Raw genomic sequence first — 13,691 nt, forward strand, 5'->3', positions numbered from 1 at the left:
ACTCCTTGTCATATTCGCCATAAGCTAGCACAATGAGGTTTTAATAAATTGAATTTGTTTGAATTAGCTCAAGAGCTAAGAGGGCCACAATTGGACAAGGGAAGGAAAAGTGATCGAATAGCCGTAAAAGCCGCTCGACAACATCCGAGGTAAGTCCTCAAGAAGTGACCTTACTTGAATTATGTGGAATGAAATATGGATGTATTGATTATTGATTTATGTGTATGAGTATTCGAATAATGCCCGGCTAAGTCCCGGCGATTATGCTAGTGATTATAATTGTGTTTGAGCCTTAGTAACGAGAATGAAATATGTATGTCCAATGATTATTGATGTATGTGTGCATGAGAAATTGAATGATATCCGGCTAAGCCCAAGACAATTATGTTGAAATTATATCCGGTTAAGACCAAGGCAATTGTGCTAGTGGCTACATCCGGCTAAGACCAAGGCATTCGTGCGAGACATTCTATCCGGCTAAGACCAAGGCATTTGTGCACGTGGTTATATCCGGTTATATTCAAGAATCTTGGGCTGGAGGTGAGTGTTGGTTGCTGTAATAAATTCAATTAGTACACTCGAGAAGCCCAAAGAATAAGGTACGCTTATATGTGCATTGAAAGTCGACATGTTTGAGCAACATTCGCTCAATCGACTAATGAATTTCAGTTATTGAATTGATTGATACTTTGTGAAAGTATATAATGATGAAGTGTGAAGTAAGAATGTGTATTAATGAAATGATGCATTTGGCTATGTGAATGTATTGCTGTAATTAGAGTTGATTATATTCCTTGAGACTTACTAAGTATAAAAATGCTTACCCCTGCTGTTTTGGCTCTCTGCTTTATAGATTTCGCCGATAGCAATCGGATTCGGGATCAATAAAGTCAAGTCATCCACACTATCAACGCCTCTATTTTGGTATAAATTTTGGTTGAACTTTGAAATGGCATGTATAGGACTACCCCTTGTTGGTTAAATATGTTGTGATGTATTTGTGTACGGCCATGCGAAAATGGCTCGTAAAAGTGAAGTATCGACTTAGACTATTTGCGGTTTGTATATGTATATATTTGGTGTCATGATGTGACCATGGATTGAAATGGGAATGTTGGTCACATGATCAGCCATTGGCATGGTTAAAATGATCATATATGAACCTATGTATGGCAAGACTAGTTGGTTCATGGAGACTACCAAATAGGTAAGACCTACCTTAAAACAGATGCTGCCAGCTGCAGTGACGTGAATGTGAAAAATCACCAAAATTTGTAGGAATGGTATTAAATAGTGAATAAGCTATTTAAATGAACCTTGGTGAGTCTATTTTCATATGGAAGAAACGAAATGGTCATAGGAGTTACATGTTAAGAGATATTAAAGCTATTGTGAGACAGGGCCAGAACGGTTTCTGGGTCCCCTGTTGCAACTTTAAAAATTTTCTATAAATTATCCAGAAAGAATTAGGAGTCATGCCTTATATGTACAGATTCCATTTTGAGTCTAGTTTCATTAGAAACAAACGGCACCAGTATTAAAGTTCTGTACAGTGAGATATTCAAGTTGTAACGCGTGAAGGTCAGAGCAGTCGATCCCTGTAACATGGGTGACTTTAACTAATAAACTGTACCAATTGGCCCGACCAAAAATTCTAGAAATAAATCCATGGATGGATACATGAGTCTAAATTCAGGGAAAATTTACGAAACCAGTTTTCGAGTTTTGAAACTCGAGATATGATTTTTAAGGCGACGGTGACGCAGTTTTCCAGCCTGACTGGAAATGTCAAATTGGTGGGCAAAACAAGTGAACTTGGTTTGTTAACCCCTCGTGTCCGACACCGGCGATGGTCTCGGGTTCGGGGTGTTACATAGAATCTTTTTATTGCCTTTAATGCATATGATGTAATGTAATGCAAATGCATGAATGCAAAGGAGGCATCAATTTTGATTCAATTCCATTTAGAAAACTTTACTAGAAAATAAAATTCTTTACATAAAACTAAGTTACAAATAAGACTTCGCCCTAATGCTTAGAGCCTTAATTTTCCCAAGCAACGGGGCTAGCTCCTGCCCCCTATCTGACTCCTACTCGTACTTCACGCTCAGTATGTCTGCTTGTACCGCTAAAGCTTGCAAGTAATTGGTTACCTCCCAAATCTGGGTTACGACTTCTCCCATAATGTAATCTCAATTTTTGACTTGGTCTTGCGAATGGTAAAGCTGTTCCTTCCAACGCTCATCACTTACTTCGAAAAACTCAATCCACATCTCATAGCTTTGTAATGACGCTTCTAATTCTTCTATTTTTCTTTTTATTTCTTCTACCTTACTCAAGTTTGTTCTCAACTCCATTGCTGTATTACGGCTTCGGTATTGATGAAGAGATTTCTTGAGTTCCGCCACTCTAGCCCTTAATTCACCTTGTTCATTTCTACTTTCTGATAGACTCTTCTCTAGGTTCTCATTTTGTACCTAAGCCTCTCAGAATTTCCTTTCCCATCGGTCGGCTTTGGTCTTTTCCTCTCGAATTTCTTGACGCCGTTGTTCTGAAGTTTTACCTAACCAAGCAGTCCTCAAAGACAGGCGTAGCTTCTTATAATTTGTCTTCAAACTTTCCAAATCTTCCTCAACTTCATTCTTCCTTTTTCGTAACTTTTCTGCCTTTGACTTCTGAACCTCCACATCTGATTTCAGGTGCATTTTTTTCTTCCTCCAACTGCTCAATCTTTTTCCCAAGCTCAAAACTTTTCTTCTCAAAATCCTGTTTTATAATTTCCAACTTTGATGGGGCAACTTGCAATTGTTCCTCCACAGGTCGAGTATCTTCTAAACTTGGCCTAGGAATATTATCATTGACTCTTTTCTTAAACCATCCATTGTATTCAGGTGTCACCATGGAACCAACAGCCAACCTTTTCATCCAGCGAGTTTGCTTCCAAGTATCAGACAGTTCCCAAACCTTCTTCTTATAGTGGTCACCTTTATATGAGAATTCACACTGAGCAAGCCCGTAAGTCATGGGTACAAACTGCTTCGATTTATACTGTCTTAATACCAGCAAAAGAGTATATCCAGTGGCTCCCTGAATTCCTGACAACTGTTCCCAATCAAAGTTCCCACATCGATACAGGATCTCATCAGGAACTATCCAAAAAGCTCTCCACTCTATATCCCCCTCCTTGAGGTTTTGAAGAATTTCCATCCATTTCTCCTCTGAGATATCATTTCTCCTTTACATAGCTACCTCCTCCTTTAATGAGGAGTAACTTTCAGAGAAGACCCGCTAAGAAACCTTGTTCACCTTCCAAAAATGACCATGAAACCACACCAACAATAGCTGTGCACATCCAATAAATCTCCCTTCGCTTGCTTTTCGACACATGCTGAAGGATCTAAACGTCTCGGCCAGTATTGCAGGTACAGGTGTGATTCACTTCTCTAGATGATCGAATAAGTTAGTGACTGCCTCATCCACATGCCTTAAAGCCTTAGGAAAAATCACCAATCCATAGATGCTTAAGGCGAAGATAGCGACCCTCTTCCTTTCATCTAGATTTGTTAAAACCAAATTTCTCAAATTCTCCCAAGGAATACACTTACTATCCCCTTTTTGTTGAATTCGAGCAGTGACCCAAGGCTCGCTCATCCCCGAAATAGTCATCAATTTCTTTGCAAAAGTTGGACCATTAAAAAACTTAGCATAAGCTTTTCTAACTTGAACTTTTGGACACTTTAGCAGGGTAGTATATTCCTCCAGGTAGGCACCAAATCCACTTCCCCAAAAGTGAAACAATTGTAAATAGAATTCCAAAACTGAGCCATAACTCAGAATAGATGCTTGTCCACCTTAATATCGAGCAAGTAGGCTATATCACCATAGATCTGATAGAACAACTGTTTGGTTCCCTCATCCCAACGAGCCCATATATCTCTCAACTCTTGCAACTCATTCTGCATTACATTGATGCGAGTGAATTTCTGCAACTCTGATGTATATCCTTCTACCAAGCTATCCCCTTTCTCTGATTGTAACTTCTCTGACCATGTACGGACGACCGCATTATCCTCAACTTTATCAAGAAATTCATTCTCCATGTTAAATCTTCTAACGTAGTAATCGAATACGAATCAACACCTCCTTTAGTATGCAATGTTATGCAAAACACAATCTAACCAAAACACAACAAGTCAGTATCAAGTATTAATAATAAAATACAAGAAAAAACCAAGAATAATCAGAACACAGATATGGGCAACTACTAAGGCTTAACGCAGCTCTACCTAAGGATAGCTCTTAAGGTTCACTATATGTGGTTCGGTTCTAAAGAGAAGGTACCTGAACCAGCAGATTCCTCAATCCTCACCCATTATAGGCTCATATAGATCGAGTTCAGTTGAGGGGAATACATTTCCTTATGACCATGCGGAGATGAAAATCTCACAAAATCGTAGGTACAGATGTATCCCGGAAGCAATCCATTAGCCCATGCGGAGGTGAAAACCTCACGAAAGCATAGTTTCTTACTCCCACTTAAAGGTATAACCACAACGGTCATGCAATGCAATGCTATATTATTCCTCAAAACTCGAACCATAACAATCATACAAACAAATACAATCAAAAGAATCATGATTTTCAAAACAAATTTTCAATTCTTTGACAAAAGGACAGCAAATAATCAATTTTATGGCTTGACTCTCTTGTTCAGTCCCTAGTGGAATCGCCAAGCTGTCGAAACTATTTTTGAATTTGAAAGAAATGGAAATCAACTTTTAAAACAAAGTGTGGAGTCGCCACCAATCCTTTTTGTTTAGGTGTGATTGGATCACCTAATAAAACATTTTATTCCATTTAAATCAATTTTGGCCTACGTAAATTTGAGAAAACGGGTTCGAGAGCCGGTTACATATGAGGAAGGATTAGCACCCTCACTATGCCCAATATTGGTACCAAATTGATTAAGTACTGTCCTTATGTCTAAGATTTAAAACTATTTTGAAATATGGTTCCTTTTAAAACATTTGAATAGCTCAAGTTGGTCATCAAAATTCTCTTGTTTCAAAGGAATACAGCATCACAACCAGCACGATAGGACACGATCCTTTATACCTTCAAAAACACGATAAATTTTTGACTTCCAAAAGTTTATATGTTGAAAATTACAAAAGGATGCCCAATTATTTTGTACAATGAAAAACCGAAACCCAGCACGATAAGGCACGATTCCTTGAATTTCCAAACATTGAACATTGCCTTGTTTTAGAATTTAGCAAACACAAGTGAAATTCTAAAGAAATATTCGATTATTTTGAACAAACAGGAAATCGAAACCCAGCATGATAGGGCACGATTCCCCGCATTTTCAAACATCAAACATTGCCTTTGTTTTAAGGAATTTTGAAATGAATAATTGTAAAACCAGCTTAAAACGTATCAATTTGACTTGAAATAAAATGGAATAATTAATCTTAAAACAAAAAGTTGCAAATTACAAAGTAACATTTGTAAACAAAAAGCGAAATTATAAATATGGGATAATATGCACAAATAAAGTACTATACTCGGCGAATGAAAATAATATAAACTCAGGAAACCAATTGACAAAACAAACAATAAAATATAACTAATCAACGAACCATATAACCAAATTTACAAGTATGGATGAACGACAATTGATTTAATAATACATAAAAAAATAAATAAATGATGTGCAACAAATATACATGAAATAATATAAAACAATTAACACATAAACAACATAAAACTAATATGATACAAAACCATTTTAAAAAAAGATGAATTGATGAGCAACTAACACATGCTAGAACTTGAAATAATTTATAAAAAAAACTAAAACTATATGGATAATCATTAAAATAGATGTTATAAAATGAAAACATTTGAATCAAATAATATGCAAAATATTTTAAAAAAATACATTTATTTAAAATTGACAATATATACACAATAAAAGACAACTTAAATATACTTAAAATATGAAGAGATAGCAAAGTTATATAATAAAATATGATCTTAGGAAACAAATTATATACATAATAGTTTTAAAAACCACACACACACATATATATATATATTTACAAGCAATTATATGTAAAAATAACATAGAATTAAATACGTATATAAGATCACATTAATTTAACCATGAATTGTATATGTACAAATATATATAAAAACATTTAAAAACTTCAAAACAATGATCTTATAAAATAAAGTGAAATTATTAAATGACTCAACACTTATATATAAAATATTAAGTGAATTTTAAAAAGTAAGTTATACAAATAGAAAACTCAATTAAAATAGAATTTCAAATAAAATGGATAATTTATAAATAAAATAAACTATTGAAATTAAAATAAGGACCAGTACACAACATGTACGAATGCACAAGGACCAAATCTGGAAATATTCCAGATCCCAAAACACTGCGTTGAAGCGCAGACCAAATTCGAAATATGCGCTAATTATAGAGCTAAATTTTAAAAAATAAAATAAAACAAATAACATGCAATTGAACGATCGCGCGAAGGGAGAGGACCTAGCGCGCAAATAACCCTTTTAAACAAAAGAGCACGGATCCAGCCTACCGATCGGGTCAACACGTGGATCCTTTCCCCTTTGGACAGCGTCGTTCTATTAGACCTTCATTCTTATCCATTTTCTTCTTAAAACACAGCCAATCTTTTAACTAAAAAAAACTGAAGCTATTAACCTATTCTGCTAGGGTTTCATTTAGCTTACAGCCGTCGAGCCACTATCATGCTTAGTGGCCGATGGTGCCCGAATAGCAGTCAGATCTTGCCAACGGAGGCCACGACCATGGAGATCTGGTAAGTTTACTCTTTCTCTCTTATTAACAAAAAACTTCAAATCCTATACTATTCTTTCAAAAAAAAAATGAAGCAAAATTCGAAGAGTAAAAAAAACCTCAACACCGTTTGACCCTCACCCACATCTCCATACTTCTGAGATATTTGGGCTCTTATCGGTGTCGATTCAGGTATCCTTTTTTTTTCATGCTAAAATTGCAAGCAAATCGAAAGAAACGAAAAAGGAAGTAAACAAATTTTGAATTCATCTTTTTGATAACCTTTTGATTGCTTTTTTTCTGGTATTCAGTATGCGTGAAAAAAAGAAACAATACATTGTTTATGGCTTTATAGTCAAAATCCAAAAATAAAAATACAATTTTTCTTCTTTTTTTCGTATTTGTTGTTGTCCTCTTGTTTATTCGAAGGTACGGAGGCCAGTTGGTGTGGTGGTACGTGGAACTCGGCGTAGGGCATACGGAGGTCGCTCGTGGCGGTCGTACGATGCTGAGGGTTGGGGCTTGGCTGCGGCGCAAGAGGCAAAAACCCTAGGGTTTCTGTTTTTAAAATATTTTGGGCCGTTTGGGCCGATGCAATTTTGGGTCTAGGTTTATTTTATTTGGGCTTGTATTGGGTTTGCGTTTAATTAATGGGCTGACGTAAATGGACTGAACTGTTAATGGACTGTTTTAATTTGGTTTGGTTTTTTGTTTAGTTATTTTCTAATTATTTTGCTTTGTCTTGGGCCCGGGCTAAATTGCCCATTACAATGTATGTATTGAACAAGTTAAATTTGGCATTATAGATCAAGAAAAATGTGATTCGGGTCTTGATCAAGGGAAAAATAGAGTTTATGAGGATTAGGCTCGTTTCTATCATTTTGTACCGAGGTAAGTTCATATGTAAATTATACAACATGTACCATACTTTAAATGCTTAATATTGCATGAATGGTAAGTATTTACATATCTAATGTGATATATTATGTGTTTAAATGTTTAAAGTCTATTATGATGTATGCTTGATTATGCCATGAGTATATGATTGATTCTATAAGTATTGGTATCGATGCTACGAGCAAGTCGACAGAAACGTGGTATCAAAGAATCCCATTTGAACCTTAGGAATAGTTTAGGATACAAGTGACCTGTCACTAGGAGCTATGTGATCTGAACTCATGGGTTGTGTCTGAGTTCATGGTATATGTGACACATGTTATAACGTCAGGGTACTGGTCTTATATATATTTATTGATGGCTGGGTAGTCCTGCATGTGTTGTAGATACCTAACAACTGTTATAGACACACCCATGAGTAGCTCGAAAGTGAGCAACATGTGATATATGATATGAGGTAGCGTTGGCTACGTATGGAGCACTTAGGTGCGAAATTCCAATGTATCCAATTGTATTCCAAGTGTTCAACAGGTAGTCCAAAGAAAAGCTCAGTGAGTAATAGTAACGAGTAAGTCAAAGACGAGAAAGTAAGTTATTATGTGCAAGTGGGCACAGGTATGTTTACCGAACTTATGAGAATGCCATGAGATATGATGAACATATGATAAGAATATGTATATGAGAAAGCTATGTTTATAAGACTTGATGATACTTATGTAACTTTGCTTTATATAAATTGTATGATTATTGTTGTTTAATATTTACATGTGAACTTACTAAGCTTAAAAGCTTACCCCCTTTCCTTTCCTTTTTTTTATAGTATCGCCGATCTAGCTCGGGGATCATAGAATGTCGGAGACTCGATCACACTATCAATCAGACATTTGGGTATAGTTAGACTTATCATTTTGGATATGGCATGTATAGGGACTTGGACTTTTTGTTATGTGTCATATTGTTTAGCCAAATGTGTTGGCTCATGATGATATTGTGGTTCATTTTGTATATGGTCATTAAAGGTGACCAATATTAATTTTTGGGTTGTAACCCTAATCATTTATGCATGCATGCAATGTCTTGTGGATGATATGTGATTAATGAAAGAATGGGGACTAATAGTTATACCCATACTTATGGTGTAATTGAAGAAATTAAAAAAAAAATTATAGTAATGAATGAATATGAAATTGGTGCGAAATGCCATATAGAAAGTATGATGTTTGGAGTATGTGATACGTCCATATTATAATGTCCTGGAGTAATCATGATTGTGTATGTTTGAGTAATTTAATATGCCATGTTACATGCCATGAAGTGAGATTATGTATGTAAGTGTATAAGGGTGGCATTTGGCTTGGAAAATAGCCTCAAAGTTGTCCACACGAGTAGACACACGGGCATGTGTCTAGGCCATGTGTGGCACACGATCTGCCTCATGGACGTGTAATCCGGCCGTGTGTCCCCTGTACCTAATTAATGCAAAACAGAATGTCCAGTAGTAAACACACGGGTAGAGACACGACCGTGTGTCTCCGCTGTGTGAGTGACATGACCTTAGGACATGGGTGTGTGCCTAGGCCGTGTGAAGTTTGCACCTATTTTATGAAAAATTGTAAAATATAATTGTCTACATGGCCTAAGAACATGGGCGTGTGCCTTGGCTGTGTGACCACATTTTATGCATGACGTCATAAACAGAGAGCTCTACGGGTAAAGGATACGGGCGTGTCCCAAGCCAGACGGGCGTGTGAGACCACACGACCTACCCATACGGCCGTGTGACTCTCCAAAACATAAAAATTTTCTAAGTGTTATAAAAGTTTCGAAAGTTTCCAGTTTAGTCCTGAACCATCCTCAATACATGTTTTGGGCCTCGTAAGCCCATATAAGGGTCGTTACGCATATGTTTGAATGTTTTTAATTTGGATGGAAATCTATGTCTAGATTTTATATGAATGTTCATATTTAAGTTCGATAACGTCTCGTACCCTATCTCGACGTCGAATACGGGTATCGGGTGTTACAACAGCCTTATCCTGTAACAACCCATTTTTAAGGTTAATCAGAATAGTAGTTTTGAGACCAAAATTCGAAGACAAGATGTTTATTTTATTATTTTTTTAAGGTTTATAGTTGATAGAATGTTCGTGTAAAAAATTCGTAAAGAAATTTTACCGTTTGAGTGGTTAATTTGGTAAAAAGGACTAAATCGCGTAAAGTGTAAAAGTTGAATTCTATAAGTTAAAGGTATTAAATGGCTATGAAATTAAAAAGTGGGAGTCCTTAAGTGGTAATTATTCCATAAGTATTGATAGTGGAATTCTATGGCTTGGTGTTGTTTAAATTTATGATGTTATTAAAGGTTAAAATCGTAAAATGGTTAAAATGTTAATAATAAATAAAAAAAACAATTTTAAGTTTTTTTTCTCATCTATTTCACCGAAATTGAACAAATAAAATAGCCATAGAAGAGTTCTTGGGTTCGGCATACATTTGGCTTAATTAAGGTACGGTTTGAGCTTAGTTTTTAATGATTTATATGTTTTTGAGCTCGTTGCAGCTTAATCTAGCTAGCCCGTACCTTCGTTTTCAAAACTGCTGTAGATTTTGAATGATGCCATTGTTGAATGCTTGGTTGTTTAGATGTTTTATGATAGATTATTAATGTTTGGAGCTAGATTAACAAGTTTTATAAAGTGATTTTTGACAAAAATATCAATTAAGGACTAAATTGAGAAAAGTGTAAAATTCATGGTTAGATGTGTGAATAAATAAAAATATGGGCTACTATAAATTTTTATTAAATTTGGCTAGGCTTGGGTTTGGCTAAAATTGAATAAATTTCATTTTACAAGATTTGGGACTAAATTGTAAAAATGTAAAATAATAGGGGCAAAAGCTTAATTTTGCCAAAATGTGTATCATATGTTAAATTGAATAATTTGGAGGTTAATATATTGAATTTGATATTATATCTAGATCAAAATAAGCAATTACCGGAATTAGATCGGGGAAAACGAAAAGTGGATGAATAGTCGATAGTTTTAATTGAGCGACACGAGGTAAGTTCATATAGTTAGAATCAAATTATTAAATACATGTAATTGTTTAAAATGTATGTGTATAAGTTGAATGAATAACCCACTTGAAATTTGAATTACCGGTTATATGATTATATTACTATTTACATAAGTGTAAGTGAAATGTTACAAATGTTATATACGTTACATGGATTCGGTATGATAATATGCATTAGGTATGCGAATTGAGTATTTAAATATATATATTTAATTACATTGAATATATATATGTTTTGAAAAATTGAATTATTGATCATTGAATGCTTAAATGATGAAGTTGGATAATTACCGAGCCCCATTTGAACCGTAAGAATTTGTTAGATATTAGTGACATGTCACTAGGGTTACTGATTTGGTCGAGCTCCTGCATTTGTTGCGGACTCACCATAGCTCATTGGAGCTTACCGATTCAGCTCGAAAGAGCTTACCATTCAACTTGATAGAGCTTACCGTTTTAGCTCAATAGAGCTTACTGTTTATCAGCTCAGGAGGAGCTTATCGACCATGACTCGAAAGAGCATGTATGATGATAAATTGACAGATCACCGATAAATACACTCAGTGTGTATCACCCGAGTATCTATCCATATTCTACATAGTTCAATGGGCATAATTATTCTTACTGATCATATGAATGAGCTATGTTGAAATGGATGAGTTACTATTGAAATGAATGAATTACTATTGATACGGATGAATTACAATTTATACGAATAGAAATGAATTGTCATAATGTTATGTGAATTACATGGTATTGATATTATTTGATGAATTAAAATATGGAATGAAGTATATGTACTTGAGATTGAATATTTATTGTTTTCACTTATGTGACCTGATGATTACATCGATATAATGATACTAACCTATTGATGATTTTATATGCTTATGTATTGGAGAAATTTGGTTGAATGGTATTGAACAATAATATAGGTTGTAATGAAGTACGAACAAATGTTATATGTGTGAATTGAGATATAGGTGCTTTAACCACATATATGTTCGTTAGTGTGCAAAATACAAAATATTTGATGTTATTTCCATGGTTCAACGGACAAGATATGTAATAGCTTGATTTATAACCTATTGAAATAGTGGTTTCGAGACCACAAATCTAAGGTTGTAAAACTATTTTATTATTATTTTTGGTGTTTACAGCATGGTGATTTCTATGTGTGAAAGTTTCGTGAAATGATTTTTGCGTTTGAATGCATAATTACGAAAAAAGACCTAATCGTGTAAAGTGTAAATGTTGCATACTAATTGTTTAAAGTTTTAATAGCTATGAAGCATTAAATTAAGGGTCCTTACATGTCAATTATACCATTAATATTATTGGTGGACAATGATGGACATTAGTTGGTAAAAATTCAATGATATATGCCATGGGCAAAATGGTAAATTATGAAATAAATAGAGTAAATTAAAGAAAATGAAAGAAAAGGCATGCAAAACACTTTGTTTCAGCTAAAATTAAGAGAAAGAAGAAGCCATTGAAGCATTTTGATGTTCAGCTAGTGCATGTCTAAATGGGTGAGCTTATTTTGCTCGGTTTTTGATGATTCTTACGTTTTCGAGATCGTTGCTACGTATTCTAGCTAGAACATGCTTTGATTTTTTATTGTGTCCATGATTTGTGAAATACCATTGATGAGTGTTTGAGTTCTTGGATGTTTGATGATGAAATATGAATAATTGTTGATAAATTTTCATGTTTTGTAAACTGATTTTTGGTAAAAATACCTATTAGGGATTAAATTGTGAAATGTTGAAAATGGGTGGTTGAAATGTGAAATAAATGAAAGTTTTGGGCTGCTAGGAAGCTATAGGAAATTCGGCTAGCATGAATTTAGAAAGAAATTGTGTAAATTGTGTTTTGATGAAATAAAGACTAAATTGTAAGAAATGTGAAACTTTAAGGGCTAAAGTACAAAACGCCCATTTATGTGCTCTTGAGTGAATTTGAATGAACAAGTGATTAAATAAGTTAATTTTGATTGTAATTAGATCAAGAACCAAAGAAAACGGATTTAGATTTGGGGAAATCAAAAGTAGTTGCATAGCCGCCCGTTTCGTTCATTCCGTACTAGATAAGTTCATATGCAAATAAATATCGTTACATTGAAATGCTTATGTTATTTTGTCATTGAATTGCCACGAATGTTGAATGATTGTATATGAGCAAGAATCAACAAAGTTGTGATATCCGAAAGCCCCGTACGAACCTTAGGAATAGTATAGGATACAAATGTCATGACATTAGGTATTGAGATGTGATTACATGTAAGATCCTATGTGGGACAGTGGCATTGTATTATGATTACGTGTAAGACCCTTTGTGGAATAGTGGCATCAATACGTTTTAACATGTAAGACCATATCAAGGATATGGCATTGTACAAGCTATAAGTGATTACTGAATATCCTTAACGATTCTAAATAGTTCAACGGACAAAGTTAAATCAAGAAAGAAAGTGTAAGTGAATCAAGTGACTTAGGTACGTACGAGACTAATTTAAGTATTGAAACGAAAAGTATTAGACGGATTCAATTATGGAATTGAATGTGTATATTATGAAGTAGGTTTGTGCATTTGTTTATGCATTTATATGTGCTCATGTATAACTTGCTAAATTGATGAGAAAGATATTGATGCATGAGATGATTTATTTGTATATGGCTTACTAAGCTTTTAAAGCTTACTGTGTTTATTTTTCTCTATTTTATAGATCATCAAAGCTAACTCAGATTTGGGGACTGTTAAGCGTCATCGCACTATCAATTAATATTTTTGTACTTTTGAAGTTATGTATATATTGGTATATGGCATGTATAGGCTAGTGTCACAATGGTATATTTTGGCTTGTTGATGAAGTGTG

Source organism: Gossypium arboreum, chromosome 5 (assembly GCF_025698485.1).
Source record: "Gossypium arboreum isolate Shixiya-1 chromosome 5, ASM2569848v2, whole genome shotgun sequence".
NCBI lineage: Eukaryota > Viridiplantae > Streptophyta > Magnoliopsida > Malvales > Malvaceae > Gossypium > Gossypium arboreum.